Source organism: Anticarsia gemmatalis, chromosome 13, assembly GCF_050436995.1.
Source record: "Anticarsia gemmatalis isolate Benzon Research Colony breed Stoneville strain chromosome 13, ilAntGemm2 primary, whole genome shotgun sequence".
Taxonomy (NCBI): Eukaryota; Metazoa; Arthropoda; class Insecta; order Lepidoptera; family Erebidae; genus Anticarsia; species Anticarsia gemmatalis.
In genome coordinates, this window is record NC_134757.1 from 39399 (window position 1) to 57756 (window position 18358).

The following is an 18358-nucleotide window of genomic DNA, read 5'->3' on the forward strand; positions in this document are numbered from 1 at the left end:
TGCATTACTGAACACTGGGTATATTTGCATGCGGCTGAGTGCAGCGCTTCGTGTGTTCATAATCGCGTTACAATATAATGTATCTTTTAAATTCAGATAAACAAATTGACCTACTTGAGCCGGGGTAAATACATCAACTTATATTTTTTAAACTTATTGTTTATTAAGGGTAAAGGTAAGGGTTGCCGGAGTCCGATGGATGAGGGCGGCCCAGGATCGGTCCTATTGGCACTCGATGGGGGAGGCCTTTGTCCAGCAGTGGACGATTCCCGGCTGAGATGATGATGATGATGATGATGATGATTGTTTATTATATAACATTCTGACAATGTAAGAGTATGTAATAAGATAGTAATATTGGTGACATACCACGAGGGCGTGCGGGGAGCGCAGTGATGTTGTGAAGTCACCAGCGTGTGTTACAAGTGGATGTGACGTTGTCGTTGTTGTCGCTAGGTGGCGCCACACTCCTCACTGAACAGCTAACATGCACTTCTCTTTCTTCTTGTCTCACGCCTCACCTGTGATAATTCAAAACAATCTAATTTAATATTTATGTGTATATTATTATATGCAGACACTTTTTACAAAATACAACATCATTTCATCTGTCTTTGGTCTATTACTAATATTTGTTAAATCTCTTCATTTATATATTATAACGTCTAATGTGGTGTTTATTCCTTGACAGCTGAGTAAATCTGATTAAAATTTGTTGTTTCCCTGTTATTTTAAATACAACTATAACCTCCTGCTACGAGTGCGGAAACTAACCAATATGAACAGTTTTCACTACGCACGCGCCTCGTAGCACGGGAGGAATACAAGTAGTGCATAATGAGGGCAATATTGACTGTCAATTGTGAATAAATCTCAGCTGGAGAGCTTTACATTAGTCTGGTGCCGCGAAGATACTAATACAGAGTAATGTACGGCGTAGCGACGCTACGAAGGTGCTTGCGTACCACCTACGTAGCGTCGCTACGCCGTAGCACTCATACAGGCATTGGCATTGGTAATTTAGAAAATTTAATTTGATTTGTCTATTTATCACGTTTTCAAAATAATAAAATGTAATTGTCATATTCAAGTTTCAACCATTTCCCATTTAATTTTAGGTATATAATAATACAAAGACGTTTGTATAAAAAAAAACAGCGACAGAAATATTAAATTCGCAAGTGTGTTTGTGTGAGCTGTGCTAACTGCGTGGAGGCGTGGTGTTTGCGGCGCTGCGGTGTCTGCGGTGACGCGGTGTCGCTCACGGCGCACCACGCGACACGTCACGTCACGTCACACATTTACGACACCGTCATAATAAACACGCAGTTTTTCATTAAACATGCACTTTATAAAACAATAAGGATAGTATCGTTTGTTATATTTTGACACAGTATGCCATTATATTTCTACATATACATCGTTTTTGTATGACGTTTAACTTACTTTCTGCTATTAGAGAAGTCTGTGTACAAACATACACTCATCAGCTAAGACTGAAAGTGTTTCAGCATCATTAGCTGATGTTGAGATAGATGTAGATCGTGCAGCGATACGCTGTTATTTTGTTCAGTTAGCCGCAAGCAAGTACAGCAACACTCGGAGCCACTCGACGCACTCGGTCCTCAGTGCCCACTGTCAGAGGGAACTATCACAACGACACTGATTCCACTCCCTTTCAGGTCGAAATGGTTGCGAAAAACAAGATGTATGAGATCGCAACTCTTTCTGCGTATTACACCATTCATTGGATAATACAATTAATTGGGCAATTACACGACGAGACTAAGACCTTTACTGACTGCCTCCGTGGCGCAGTGGTTTATGTCGCGTCGGGAGGTCGTGGGTTCGATTCCACAAGGGACAATTATTTGTGCGATCCACATATAATTGTTTCGGGTCTGGTTGTACTTTGTGTCTGTTGTTAGTATGTTTGTAAAAGTCCCCGCGACGCAAGAGAAATTCTTAGTGCGAGAGTTGTCTTTTTAAAACAAAACAAAACAATAACGACCAACAATATGTGTTAAACCCTACAAAATTTATTTAGAGTACCTATATCTATGAACACAACAAGTAGTGATGAAGTATCTCAGTGGTGAATATGAACATAATATGACAGGTTAGTTACTGTTGTGTGTGAGTTGTCATCCAGACGGATGAACTTTCACCGTTACTTCTATCGTTTATTTCGACGAGAGTGTGACTCGACACTTGTCATTAGCAATAAATAAGATTGAACAAGACGATACGAGTTTAGAGTCACTGTGTACTTATGTAAATGTTGAGTGAATATTTGCTTCATCGTAACATTGAGGACGAGTCACAATAAGCCTGTGTTCTCGTGCAGTACTGTACCTACTGTGCGTGAGGCGCTTCCTCAAGGAAATCAGAGCGACGCGCTCACCACTCACGTACGTCTCAGCACTGAATGTATGCATAATGTATACTCATCATCATATTTGTGCTCATACGCGTTACTCTACACATCTAAACACATTGCTACTATTGTCCTATAAGAGAGACACCAACTATTATTGTAAGCACAGTAATATTACTGTTGTTATATCAATGTCCCTGCTCAGTTCACTGATGTAGGCAAATTTGTATCTTTTGTTGAAATAATTCTAGCAATTATATCGCGTTTTAGATAAAATATGTGTTAAATAACAACACGTGAGCGCGTACAATGTACCTACATGATTAATGTTGCAAAGTGTCGTAATAAATAACAGAATTTAGCGCCGATAGCAATTAACAATGATATTAATATCGCACGCCGCCGCGCCGCGCCGCGGTTCAACGGTGAGAAATATTGTAACAACAGCTTCTCATTATTATGTTTATTTCGTTCAAGACGCACTCAGTTGATACGTGGATATAAAGTGAGTGCGTACCTGCCGACTTGTACGGCGTATATTTGGAGCAATGATCATGAATAACACATGTTATGAGCGTCGTAACTCACTCGTTGTCTTAACATTAACATCATATATCTCGCTGGCGCTGCATCGTGCTGGCAGTCGCGGGCGACTACTTGCGGTCACTATTAACTGTTTCGACGAGACAAGCGCGCTGCAGTTGTGGGTGCGCGTGCGCATACAACTGCCTCTTGCGGTCCTATATTACAGTAATTTGTATGAAGTTGGCGCCTGGCGGGTGAGCACTACTGCGTCGTGGTGGCTGCTTGTAATAAAACATGTGGTTGTCATAACGGCGGCAGGCGCCGGCGCCGACGCTCCGAGTGCGCAGTTATCTAGTTCAAGGGCCTGCATGATGGTGATACTGGCTGAATGATAGATCGACGTCATCACATGTGCTGATCGTTATAGAACGGTACTACTTTTATTACGCTCGTAGAGTCCACATACTGGTAATAATTTATTACGTGTTCTATGCGTCTGACCCGTGGTTTGAACGAGCGACTCTTGTCACATCGTGTTATTATTATTTGCGTTATTAAGTCAATTATCTAAGATTTATAAGTATCTTAAATTAATTGGACTTAATAAACTCTTCGAACGACGAAAGTTGGAACATATCGTAAATGTACCTATTGTTTAGTATAAAATGGAGCTATTAAGCGTAGAGACACGTGTTGGTGAGGCGTACAGTATTGTTCAGTAGTAGTTCAGTGTGTCGGTATAGATCGCGAGGAGGGCAGCGCGCCAGGCGTCGGTCGCGCGCGCCGACATATTAACGAGCGCTCGCTCGATACCACTGATATATCGAGCACTTAACGCGCCTCATAAATACACACATTCTATATTAACTACTAAATATCTAACAAATATCTAAATGGACTTGAAAATTACATTTTAAATTCCGCAATCAGGTATGTGCTGTAACAAGGCCACGCGTTCGACTTCCAAGTCGACCACTGCTTTAGATATATTGGCCTATTATTGGTTAGTCATTGACATTTTTATGTTGATAAAACTCTACTTCCAAATTCAAGCGCAATTTGCGTGATGCTTTAAAATATAATTACATAGAGATAAAAATATTTAGTTGGTGGTCATATTTTCAGCATTTCTCTGAGTGTGTCTGTTATTGGAGGAGCGAAACAAAGAGCCGTCATGAGGCGCTAGTAAAAACGGCAACTTGTCTGTGAGGAGGTGGCGGCGATAAACTTGCGTTAGTGGCGCCCTCTGTCGCCAAACACGTGTTAACAACTGTAGGTTTGCCCAGCCTCGCCTGACAAAGGAAAATGAACTTTATCAAGTCACAACACGGTTTGAAGTAGAAAACAGTGTGTTACGACCGATGTGAAACCGGCAGTAGGAACGCTATCAATTGAATCTAGCAACGCATTATAGTGCTTTTATTAGGTAAACAAAGTCACGTGGAAATTAATGAATAGGAGAGGGATTAAGAAAAGCTTTCAATTTATATTTATTCTCTAAGTGTGTGTTGTTTCTGATTGCGGCAGGGATCAGTAACGTCGGCGTGATATTATATTATGTGATGAACTCGTTTCACACTCCGCTATGTTATTATTATGACGCGAGCACGCGACGGACGCGAACACTAATTATATTATGTCGGACAGAGACGCTACAATACTTATTATTTATTATCGTTGCTCAAATAACAATTACAATGATATTATTTGTGTTGATTTAGTTATAAGCTTGTACACGCGACGTCACTCATCTGCTTGATATTGTTATAAATTCAGATGATAAATTAAGAGGTTTCCCTGCTATCTAAATAATCTTAAGTGACCTAGACCTAAGTTTAAGTGTACCATCCTGAGAAATAGAATCACCACTGAGGTGTTTAATATTTAGCTCATTACTAGGTTGCTCAGGGGCACCAGTCTCCTTGCCCATCTTGTGAAATAATGCGAGATATTAAAAGCTATGACCCGCGGCAGTGTTGTTTTAGTACAGTTTTTCAGACTATGCATTGTCTAATATTAGTGCAAGAGCGTGTCGAAGTTTCTTTAAACTATTATAACAGTCGTTCAGGGTGTTGACTCATGTTAATGAAGCGAGGATGCTGCATCAAGCAGTGTATAATGTAGGCTACGAGTCCCCACAGTGGTATAACGCGCGCTAGACTGCTCTAACTCTCATATAGCGCTGAATACTCTATCAATTTTTAAGCTCGAGCCCTGAGGCGCGGCAGGTGGGGGGAGGGGAGTGGGGCGGCGACATCAAAAGCTAATCCTCGGCTTAACAAGCGGCCGCTCAAAAGTTCATATTATTAAAAGGCAACACCAATTTTGTGTTGCAAATGTCGGGAGCTCGCCCCCCCCTGCGCCGCCGCCCGCTCCCCGCGTGTCAAGTGAAGGCTTCAGTGACGTCGTCAGGAGGCGGACATCCGCAAAGTTAGCGCCCTGTGTGACAAACTTCAGCTCAAGTAAGTTGGCGCGATCCTCCGCCGCCGCCCGCGCCGCCGCGCCTCACGCACTTACACAACGGACCTGATCACAGGAAAAACGCCGACAAGAGTTGACAACTCGCCCCTTTGGACCAACACAACTTTATCAACGCAACTCACACTAAATTGTATAAGTTTTAAGAGCACGTCCCCGCCGTCACCCCGCCCCTCCCCCCTCTCGACCCACGTCGCTGAGAGCTGCAATTACTGTGTGACAAGTTTAGGCACAACTACGTACAAACCTTACAATAAAAATGCCTTTGTTAGCGCTCGGCGAGAATTCCACTGAATATTTAAGTGTATATTGAGAGCGAGTGCGGCGACGGGACACTAATGTGTGGCACTACCACACCTATACACCTATGGCACCGTGCGAATGTGCTTTTAACATTCTTTGGCCAAATTATAATAGACACAGACTGTTACATTTAAATATTTGAAATTAATAGAAAATAATCAAGTATATAGCTATTACTATTATGTAAGTATTTACCGTCTGACGATGACTGTCTTTACGTCGGCACAATGGAGTCCCGGATTTTTGGAAGGCGTGCGTGGGGCCGAAGCCAACACGCAGAGGCCCTTTTCGACTGCTCTAATATTTCGATATTATTTTGTTATTATTATGTCACAATCCGGTGATGATCCCTGTTTACACTGTAAAATGCACCCAGTCATCCAGTCAGGACAATCACCGGACTGTGTGGAACTATGGCAAAACTAATGGGAAAGACTACTTAGGCTATTGGGATGGGGTGTTATTATTACTATTTATTTATTAGATATATAGCTTGCGACAGGAGTACCCAGAAAGTATAGCGCTGAAAACATTATTGTAAAATTTTGAGATAATTACAGGGAGCCTGACGACATGTTTTGTTAACTTAAGCTACTAAAATGTTGGCCAACCTGCCGTACACGTCACTACAGAGCATGTGTACTGTATCAAACACGCAAGCTAGTGCGACACGTACTTGACTAAACACCGGCGCTGTCACGGAGCACGAGTGATACATCAAGTACACACTATAAGCAGGTGAACGTTATCAGTCACAGTCACAGGACACACTCGTCATTATCTCCGGTATCCCGCACTCACCAACATACTCCGTAAGAGGAGAAGAGTGTTAGTGCCGTTCATAAGAGTGCGTGTTGTGAACTGTCACTCCTCACGCTTGTCACTCAACTGCAAACAGACTCTTTGAACACACTCAAGGTTTAGACACATTCACTGTGTATAAAATTAGGTGATACCTAATGATTGCGCAGTGATGATAGTGTGTACGTGCCCTTAGCGCCCGGCCTGTAAGCTTTATTAGACAAACTCGTTAAGTTGGGTAATTGCACAACTTTCACAAAGTACTAACTAAATGTTTCACGAATTACTCTGGACATTTTTAGCTAGACTACAGCGTGACAAGGACGGCGCGCGACGTGGGACAGAGAGGGATATAAGGGCAGTTAGCGGTGGCTAAGTTATAACGATAGAGGCGTGGGACAGAGGGCGCGCGAGTGGCGCCCCGATATCGACACTTATTATTTATTACCACTCTTAAACCCATAATAATGATTAGAGCGGAACCAAATACGCTTTACGAAGAAGCTTTACGAGATAACTCACAACAACAAACTGCGAAGGTCAATGGAAATGAAAATAATATACATTTATTAGTGAATATAAGATAGAATCAGCTTCAGTCACTCGTAGTACGAGCGCACGGGCGTGTGACGATACGAGGTAACACGTTTTAATTATGTTGTACATATTGAGTGCGGGCGTTTTAATTTAAATCATATTGAGTGTTCATACCTCTGTAGTCGAATATTTTCCGGATCTGATTCCAATATTTATGAATAAAACAGTATTTTAAATTGTCCAGCGGCAGCGTAGGTACTACAGATATTGAGAACGGAAACATAAAGCTTGAATGAAATATGAATGAATAACATGACATAAAATAAAAATAATATGAAGTAAGTATTATTTGATGTCAAAATAATATATTAACCGTGTGTCGTTCTGACAACAATATATCATTTATATTTATAAGAAATTCATGAAATTGAGACGTGAATACATCGTAGTGGAGCACCGTTGGATGATCGCTAGGCTACTGTCTACTACATCTCATGGTCGCATATATCTGAGACACGTTATTGCTCTCCTCCACTGAAGGTGTAATGTAGAGGGCAGGTAAACTGCGATTAGTAGTGATATGGCAGGGGCACTTGGAGTCGGCAAGAATTAACGACAAGGTCGAGGGCTCGGGCCTCAACCTGCAGACATCGCCCTCAGCGCCACGCTACGTGACCACTGTCGCTATGTACTTTACTTAATTACATCTCAAGCTTGTGTTAGTTCATAACGTATCGTGATTTGAACTTAGGAACAGCCGCCAGTGAAATAAAAGTGCTCTTAGAGTAAAAGTAACAATAATACATGGCACAGTATTTCCTGAACTTGTATAAATAAAACATTTTCATGCGAGTTCCTTGACTTTGACCTTCAATAACTTTGAGTTGAACTTCCTTATACCATGGATCAAAACATCCAGCCCACCGTAAAGTTGGTGATAGGCTATAAAGGGGGGAGCACATTCAATCGTTCGTCAACGAGTAGGAGCAGGGACGCGGATGGTGTGTGTGTTGGCGCGTCGCCAGCGCCAGTGTGGACTGTGGCAGTACCCGGAGACCATGCAGTCCATCAGTGCGTGACAAACAATCACCGCGCGACTGTTGTGACTGTTGCGACTGATTGTGATTCATGGGACTGCTGTGACTGCTGTGACCGGCCGCTGTCAAAACAACTAGCTCTGTCTCATTTATTACTTGCCATTAATCACGTTATTGTTTTCATCTCGTAACATGGTTTTTTTCTGTCAAATCGATTTTGTGGATGCAGATATATACTAAGGTAGAGGTAACGTCAATACATAAAAGTGTTTGATACATTCCTCGTATTGCACGAGTGGGTTTATTGTGATGGTGTATACTACTAATATATGTATATAAATATTAATACGACATAAATATATTATCTACTAAACGTATTAAGTGTGACAGTGTGTCATAACATAACACATAACACTGAACAAGACGGAACACTCCGTGTGAAGCTTCACCTCGAGGCGGATCACACGCACACACATACATACATATTATTATAACACACGTTATATTAAGAACTAAATTAAATTTAATAGTAAAAGTATATAACATTGCATTAATGTTAAATCAGTTACTAGGACAAATAAAATAATAGTGGCCTATTACAAAGGAGGTTATTATTGCTTAGTGTGTAGACTTAAATTGAACTGCTTTCAGCGAATTTTGATGTTGACGGTACTCGGTAGTGAAAGCCACTCACATTCCTGAAATGTTTGTGTTGATAGAGACGCGCGATCTTATTATTTTATACGATTATTGTATTTGTTACTGCTAAATGAAAAGCTGTTTACCTCCTAACCCGGATATTGGTATGTTTATGGCCAATAAAGTTGCCTACGTACTAGTTCTATATCTATCGAATTGTATTACTGAAATATTTGGCATACTTTCAGAGAATTCAACATCAAAAGAAAGATATCATTTGATTCGTTCGCTAACTACAGTACTGTTTATTAATATTTTGATAGCTACAACCGTATATTAACTGAACTCTGTTTTCAACATAAGCTAGCATCGTGTCATCGTGGTATTCTCGCTTCAAGTAGAATAAACCTCACAATTCACTTATCTGGAGAAATTGTACAGAGTGCAGTCGCAATATAGTTTGTTATTTAAATTCCACTGAGAGACGTCGGCGGCGACAGCTTGTCCAGCCACTGCCACTGATACAATATGTCTGCCATCTACTACCATCTTCTACTACACAGTTAAATATACAACATATACTTACGTAATAATGTCGAAATGAAACTGAAATGTGTCAGCGAATTGATTGACTGTTCTTATTGTCTCGTACGTTTGCGATCACCGCAGATCTATATTAATTAATTGTAGGGTACTGAATTTTTCGTTATTTACCCAAATCCGTAAATGTGGATAATTTCAGTTAGTTTCGTTAATATAATTGACAATTACTTTCACGTTGGATACAATAACGTCACACCTCTTCCTTCATAACTCCTCTAAATAAGCTGTTTGTCCTCTGAGTGTTACTCCACATTCTCTCATATGTATATATACAAAGGCCTTCACGTGTGTGTGTGTGTACGTTCAATATATTCGGCGGCAAGTTTTCTTAAGCCGTACATTATGGAGGGTAGAAAACAATTTAACTTTATTCTATATCGGCGCATATCGGTTTACAAAGTTGTGAGCCAATTTCACTTAGTAGCGCGTTTGTTCAACTTTCACTTGCTCATATTATGTACGTATATTGTTATGTATGTATGTATGTATGTGTGGGGTACGATTGTTCTCCATGTTATGATCTACTGACGAACTTGTAATTGCAAATGAACATGTTCGCGTGTTGAGCATGTTGTGAACGATACAAAGTGATCATGATATGCTTCAAAGTACGTGTTTACATTATTTAATTTGTTTCGTTTCATCAATTTGTAATGTATTCTATTGTTTCCATCTGGAACTGTAGCTTCTGCCTGGAACTTTGTTAATGGATTTCTACGAACAGATATGTATCTGTTCGTAAGGTGTATGTATGTACACCCTACGAATTTACTCTGGTTAAACTATCAATGTGACAAACATTACACAATAATATTTTTTTACAATCATCTAAATACACAAGAACACGTAAATAACGCACTTATCGATTAACAATAATAAGTGAAACAGTGAGTAGAACTAATACTTATCTAACAGACACCTGGCACATAGTAACGCGAGTGCAGCTCTCTATGTACCTACACAGTGCACACAGCGGGCTGTTGCTTCATTTGTGAAATTGAAGCACAAATACAAGGCACAAACACGCTGTATACACACCACCATATACAGCACGTTCATTTTATTTCCTAATCTGTTGATACAATAACAACACTGTTGCAACTCTTATTGAAGCAACCAAACAAACAAATTGACTTTTAAAATACTTTATCTTTTAAGCTAGAAAGTCCTCAGAACAATTCAGTTTTATCTGGGTCTTCAAGTTCATACAAAATACATGAAGCTCACAAACGTAAATTGCACTGAATCCTGAAACGGTTTGTCAGTTAACACACGTAGTCTCGTTTGTAGCGGCGACTGGGAATAGAAGCTGGAACATACAGTCATTATGCGGTGACCATTTTGCAGGCTATTATTGTTCAGCTCGGCTTGGTTTACGTACCATGTGACGTCACTAAGTTAAAATGACGTTAGGTAGTTAATAACTGAGACTTATTGCTGAGAATTGATAGAACACGGACAACGTCATAATACATTACAATAAGTAGATACACATTTATGTATATACATATTATTATATCAATATTGGAAATCACAAGAGATTAAGCTTGTTTTTTTTTTTTCGTGGCTGAACCGCAGAATCGCTGACTTTTCTACCGAATTATGTGTTGTAAAAAACAAAGTCCCATCGCATAAACAAGTCCGGAAGCTGATCGTCGTAACGACCTGTTTCACGGAGCACTACCCTCCGAGCCGAGAGGACCGGCCTCCGTTGATCCTTCAGTGTTGACCCACAGTTAACACACGCGGCACACATCCTCGCAGTAGGTCCTAGTGGGTGGCAGGAGGTCGCAGTGAGCAACGGATTTATATCCAATTTGTGCGTGGCGATGCTCGGCGCCGTAAATAAGCCTCTACAAGATGTAGTGCCGTACTGTACAGAGTGTACACACTGTGCTCACACTCCTCACACAGAACAACGATGCGACTTTACTAAGATATGCACTTACGAGAAATCAGTCTAGGAATAGTCTTGAGATATTGAGACTGTCGTTTCTTGTTTATCTGTTGTGTTTAATATGTCATGTTAAGTAGTATTGTGATGAAGGCAAAACTGTTGGCTTTTGCTATAAGAATCTATAGTAACCAATTAATGAACTTCCACAAATACTATTTGTATGTATGTTTTACTTACAGGTCTTCATTAAAAAAATCAAGCCAGTCCCCTTCTCTTCACAAATCGACAAAGTCAAGCGTATAAGATAAACGGAGCTTATTGTTGAGATTATACGGTGAAGTCACAGTAACACGCGTGTACTGAAATATTGAGGTAACGTCAAGTGACTATTAAAATTGCGAGCAGTCGGTGGGTCACGTCACACGTGTGTCATTCAAGGACGCAGTACATCTCGTGCTGGAGGTGGATGTTAAAGACGCTGGCTCGTCGTTAAGCGCCGCTCGTGGAGATATATATTGCGAAGGTGTACGTTTTACGTGTCGTAAAGTGAGCGACACGGCGCGAGACAGATTACACGGGAGTGACGCGACTCGTTGGGCTCACGACTCACGGAACAACTAGTGGCAGGGGATTTAAACAAAGAGCCCGCTTTATATTGAGCGTATAAATTGTGACCCTGCTGAGGTTTCCTTACTAAATGAAGGGTTGGAGGTAATATGTCTTCAGAGTAAATACGGAAAGGTTGGGAATAGTAGCATTTGCATGAGACTTACCGACTGAATAACGAAATTTTATGAAATTTCGAGGTGTTTTAAAGGACGCAGAATAGTATAACTACATGGAAGATTATAAATGTTTGCTTCAACAACGACAAAACCTATCTCGGGAATAACACCGACCAAATAAATCGTGTCAATGTCCGTGTGAAGATATCCTTGAACAGATCCTCACATAGCCCGGACATATTGATAGTAGCGTACAATACGGTCCTCTCACGGTCGGTATGACCTGCACGAGGCCTCACTCGAACACACGTCACTGTGTGTGAGAGGTGTGTGATTGAAGTGGGTACCGACTGTACCGAGCGCGAGAGCCTCCCTCGTCACTACCACGCTACTCACACTACTCTCACTAGTCACACTAGTCACTAGTGATCTATTCCGAGGCTTTCAACCAGCTCTGTCATTGTCCTCAAACTACTGACCTTCAAGCAATATGTTGAAGGCATTCCATTAATTTGCAGATCTTATCGATATAAATCGATTAAGTAGATATTATTCATTCATTACTTTAAGAAAACGAAAATGGACGTTGCTAATTAAAAAACATCTTAAAACGTTATCGAAGTTAGTAAGTTATCTTTACTTACGACAGTTTATAACAACCGCGTTTCGTTCAAGCGTGCCGTTACATTGAAAATGTGTGTATGTGAGGACAAGGCGTTACTCGTTTGTTTTATTAATTATAGTAATGGTTGTCCAAACTGATGAATGCTTGTTTTAATCAGCGTTGTTAATATATCACATTATTAGTTTAATGTGACGCCGCGATGACGCGATGACGTGGTGTCGCGTCGCATGAAATATCGCCCCATAGCGGCAGTACACATTAGAGCTTTTACATAGCATTTTAATCATCGAGTACATAAATACTATAAATTTTTATCGATAATAGCAATTTAATATTGAATATTATGGACTCTGATAATTTGTTGCTTGACATATTCGTCCGACATATATTATGATACAGGTCTCTAGATTGTTAGAAGAAGAGTGCAGGTAACAGATGCAATACCATGACTCACCGTCATGAAAGTTAAAATATTTCGCGTTGCTCTCATGTGTAGTGAGGTTTCCTCGTCGATTATGTGCCATTAACGTGTTATGTAATTGTGCAGATTTATTAATGATGCTGTATTGTTCATCTCACGTTCAGAGTTAACGGACTATCGAATATGTGTCGTGGACGCTTGTATTACAATCATTACATTTAATTTTGCTTTTCACGTAAGTATTTAATGTGCAAACAGTGATAAACTTTATAATATTTAAAGTTACAAATATCTGGTGAATACTATCAGATCTATTTCTTCCATGTGTAATGAAGTATGAATAGTGCTTACCCCGTGTGTGTGGAGATTTAGCGCGGTGGAGGCGCGGGTCGAGTGAGCTCGGCTGAGTCAGGGATCGCGGGATCTCGCGCCGAGCGCAGGATTGTACGCGCTGATAATATTGAGACCATCGGCTTTATAGACGCGACCTTTCCCTTCTAAAATACGCTTCTTTATAAATAGACATCTTCCGCCGAATTCTATAAACCTGTGTTTCATTGAACTTTACAAATGTCCAAATCATAGGATTAGTAGAATTATATCTAAATTTATCGTGATCACACAAAGGAGAAAGCCTAATAAACTAAATTACACTGATAAAATGAACATAATGAACACGTGTATGAAAGTATATAAAACAAGAGATCAATCAACAGCGGCTATAAATACCGGAGTGGATTACTTGTAGATCACACCTCACGCATCACGGCGTTATTGATGAAGTAATCTATTTCAGTAGTTAGCAAGTTTCAGCCATAACCTACACCACGCCGTCTCGGAGTACGCACGGTATTTATTCTCCGTTTATTATAATGCTACAGACGCGTAACAGTGCAGGCACAAACCGCCATTTCTGCAGTTTGTAATCGACACTAGGATTTGTCAAATCAAACCTAGCTTAGGTTCTTTATGTCCCAACAGCTAGTTATTGTGAAGCTCTGGGCAACTGCACCTCTGATCACTAAACGTATTTTAAAGCATAAACCTGACTTGAGCATAACAATTACATGGAATGTTTGACATTAAACTGAGTTTATTGATAATCCATGTTTCGTTATACGTGAGCCAGTGTCGGCAGATATGAACGCAGGTTTAATAATGATTAAGTATGACGCTGGGAACACTTAGTTGTTCACAATAGCGCGTGACGATAACTCTATTGTGGTGGATGGACACACACACACACACACATGTGCCCACACACACAGTGAGCTGCTGTGATTGTGTCTCGTCAAGTCATATGAGACATTTTATATTAATGTGCTCACATACTACCTACTATACATTTTAGAACATCTTCAACTTAATTATTTTGCCAATTACTTCAACGTGCTAAGATGTGAAGCAGATTATATAATCAGTAGTAGTATTACGAATTGATACCACCATTACCCGGTAGTCCGGTACCTCCCCTACTGGTAGCAGTTTTTTACGTAACACTCTATTCAGGCCTTTATTCGGGGCTTAAATTCTTCGTAGAACAAAGATAATTCTTGATTGGAAAATTGTCTGATGTCTGTAATTAAACCGAAAAATAATTATGGAAAATTCAAATTGCATTAGTTGATTAAGTAATTAATATTTAATTTATACTGGAGTTGTGAGCTCGAGCCCAAATTAAATTTAAATTACCGATCAGCTCCGAGGCCGCGATGATATAAGGCAGAGGCAGCGAGGTACCTACCGGGTACACGGTACGTACTGTACGTAGGAGGTAGGTACGTCGTAGGTACTGTGGGCATACAGCCGTCGATGGATTTCATCGCAAATTGGATTTTAAATTTAAAGCCTCCAATACTGTAGCGGATATTAAACCAAACACGCCCCCTCCCCCCGCGCACCCCACCTCTCCCCCGTACCAATTATATTATTAATAATTTGAAAGTTTGAGTATTTGTTGCGTAGAAAGTGTTCGTGTATTAAAGATATTGCCTCAGTGATTAATGGCGGACGTGCTTGATTGTAAACAATTATTTAATGCCTCGGGTTTGTTCTGTGTCGGCCGCGATTGTTTGCTTCATTTCATATTAATTCGTTGATGTCGTGAGCGATTATGAATCTAAATTCATCATTCTGCGTTGTCTTTTCTTTCAATTAAGTATTTCAGTATTAAATCAATCAATTACAAAATGTTAATAACTCTAATACAAACAAAAGAAACGATTAAGCAGAGTTATAACATTATTAAGATAATAACCTCACATAACTGCGCTCGAGCTACAGCTGTAAGTCATTGTTCCCGCAAATGTAAGTCAGTGCTTCGTTGAAAGTTGTGCAAGTAGAAGTAGAAATAGTTGCAGTTGTACACGTTACAGTTACCGAGAACACGGAGAACTACCTCACAGACAGTCACTGAGCTTGAGACAGACTTCATTCACCGCGGGCCACACACACACACTCACACACACTCAGCTACTTACTGCGTAAACGTGAGTACATATTAGAGCGGCTCACTTTCAGCAGACCATACAACTGCTATAAAGCTTGTCGTTATTCAGCGAACCTAATGTTCACAAACGCATTTTGCTAATGTTTTCGTAAAACAAAAGTTGTTGAGACAGACATGCTAGTGAAGACTAAACTAACAATATGTACAAAAGTTTAAGTTCTATGAACATATATTATTGTTTAAATCAATATCGAGCATTCGATCATATGTGTAGCATGAACCTCTATAAAATTATCTGTAACAAATGATATTCTCTAATGTGTATCTCCGCCTTTAAGCTTTGCAATTGTTCTGTCGAGTCCACGACTCTACGTGCAACTATCTGATAGTAAAGTCGGAACATTACAGCGGATCCCTCAGTGCGACTGACAGCGTGATGTTCGCCTCGCTGTTCAAACGAGCAACATCGCCCACACCCCGCCAACGTTGCCAACATTGCCAACATTGCCCGCGTCGCAACATTGCCGACTGCTCGCTGTGACGCAGTGAAGTTTCAATTTACATTACAACTAGTGTTCTGCTTTGTACAAAGGAGCAGTATTTCGAGCGAGTAACGCTTCGAGATGGGTTTATTATAAATATGACTTGCTGCCGTGATTTGGTGCAGTTCTCGTAGATTCAATATGCGAACATAAACTTAGCGACTGAGATGTTAAATGTTAGTGCATTTACAAGTTTTCTTAACACTATTTTCCTCTTCAATAAAATTGATAGTCAGTATAGGATTTTATTGTCTCAATGTAGTAACATTTTCTTTGCTTTGGTGCCTTTTGCACGGTTTCATTTGAAACTTTCGTTAAACATTACAAATCAGTTTAAGTTTGTTGTGCTCTTGCTGTGCACGTTGTGCTGCAGCATGACGTCACTGGTTGCTACTGATGCATGTTTCGAGGCAGGTTCATTACTCGCTGCAGGTTAGCGCTGTGCAGAGTGCAATCACACGGCGTTAGTTATTTCATCACTCAAGGACCGCGATACATTCATACATCGCTTATAAACTTTCCTTATACGAGTAACGAGAGTTAGTTGTTTGAACTATCGTCAATAAAATTCAATACGCAACATCGCAGTTCTGATTTGTATTTGAACTTCACATTACATCTGCCTCCTGGATACACATACTCGACTGGTAATGAGAGTTATGGCGCGTGTTGTCGGAGTGCTTTAGCATGTTCCACGTATTCAATTAACTTTACAGAATTTTAACATTTTTTGCTTGTTTTGTTTAGAGCAATACAGCTTGAATCTGAAATCATTGAGTAACAATAATTGCGAAGTAAGTTTTACTCATACAACAAATTTTTAGCTATTAAATCGGTGCTTATGTCATCCATTGATAGACAGATCAAGCACTTAATATTCAACGTAGTGTGTCACAATTAAGACACGTGTGCCACCTGTTACGTTTGGCACGTGTGTGACCGTGGCGTGTGGTCCCTCGCGCGCCGTGTCCGTGCCTCGCCGGTCGCCCGCCGGTGACACGCAGCATCCATCGTCAATCAGTGTACTTTGTAGCCGCTCATAACTGACGTGACAAATAGACGCGTCTCACACACACTCTATAATGACGACACACGACTGATACTACGTCTCAGTGTTGGGCAAAATTTAGTTTGATTGATGATTGATGATTAAGATTAAATTATTTATTCATGACTAATGAATAATGACTAAAAAAATTCAATCATGAGTCGTGATTGATGATTAATTAGTGTTAGTGTTAGTTATTCAATCATGACTAAAATTTTAATGACTAAAAATAATCTATACTAATATAATAAAGCTGAAGAGTTTGTTTGTTTGTTTGTTTGTTTGAACGCGCTAATCTCAGGAACTACTGGTCCGATTTGAAAAATTATTTCAGTGCTAGATAGCCCATTTATCGAGGAAGGCTATAGGCTATATAATATCACGCTACGGTCATTAGGAGCGGAGTAGCAACGAAAAATGTTACAAAAACGGGGAAAATTTTGACCCATTTTCTTAGGTGACGCAAGCGAAGTTGCGCGGGTCAGCTAGTAGTTAAATAAAACTAAGCTTTTCAAGTCTACGTTCCATGACTGTTGATTTGTTAATCACAGGTTTTTAATTAAAGCTAGTTTTACAACAGAATCAGTTAATTTTTTTTTTAATTTACACAGGTACACATTTGCAAAAATAAGTTCGGGCTAATTTAGTTTAAAATAATTTAAATTGCTTTTTAAAACTACGCGTTTTGAAAATAAAATTTTATAAATAATGGAATTATCTTCTTTCAGTCAACTTAAGGCGGTGATCAGTTATAGTTTATAGATGTGTTCAATTAAACTAAAATTATGTCACCTGAATTATTTTTTTTAGTTTAATCATCATACAAAAATACAATAAATTAGTCATCAGTCATTTAATCATTAAATGATTGATGACTAATTTATTTAATCATGATTATGATTATTATTTTTACTCATGATTAATTCAATCATGACTAAATAATTCATGACTAAATTAGTCATGACTAATCAATTGATTGAATAAATTAGTTGATTGACCCAACACTGCTACGTCTCGTACTCCATAGGGTTTACATCTACAAGAAAAAGCTGAATATACCTATATTTATATACGTTTTCCTTATGTTATATTAAATACAAAATGCAATTATTGTTTGCTTTAACCCAACTCAGCAATGGCTTTGAGCCGAAAATGAGTACAGAAGTACACCCCCGTTTATGTTTATATGCATTAAGATACGAGCACTCAGACAGAGAACTGTTTCATACATCTCCGTTGGCAAAATGTGCGTGACGTGAGTGACGTTTATAGAAATAAACCATTTAAGTCCATTGATTTATTAGTGTTCGTTTGATATAAACAGATATTATTTACGAGTCACACTGACGCA

General features: G+C 39.7%; 1 protein-coding gene across 3 annotated transcripts in view; it reads right to left on the minus strand.

Annotated features, from left to right (window-relative positions):
* The window catches only part of Dh31-R (Diuretic hormone 31 Receptor), a 193202-nt gene that overhangs the window by 19248 nt on the left and 155596 nt on the right, over positions 1–18358 (minus strand). For all 3 annotated transcript variants that reach the window (XM_076121937.1, XM_076121938.1, XM_076121936.1), the window contains exon 3: positions 370–521. The gene's annotated coding sequence lies outside the window, so the exon portion shown is untranslated. The remainder of the gene's footprint in view (positions 1–369; positions 522–18358) is intronic.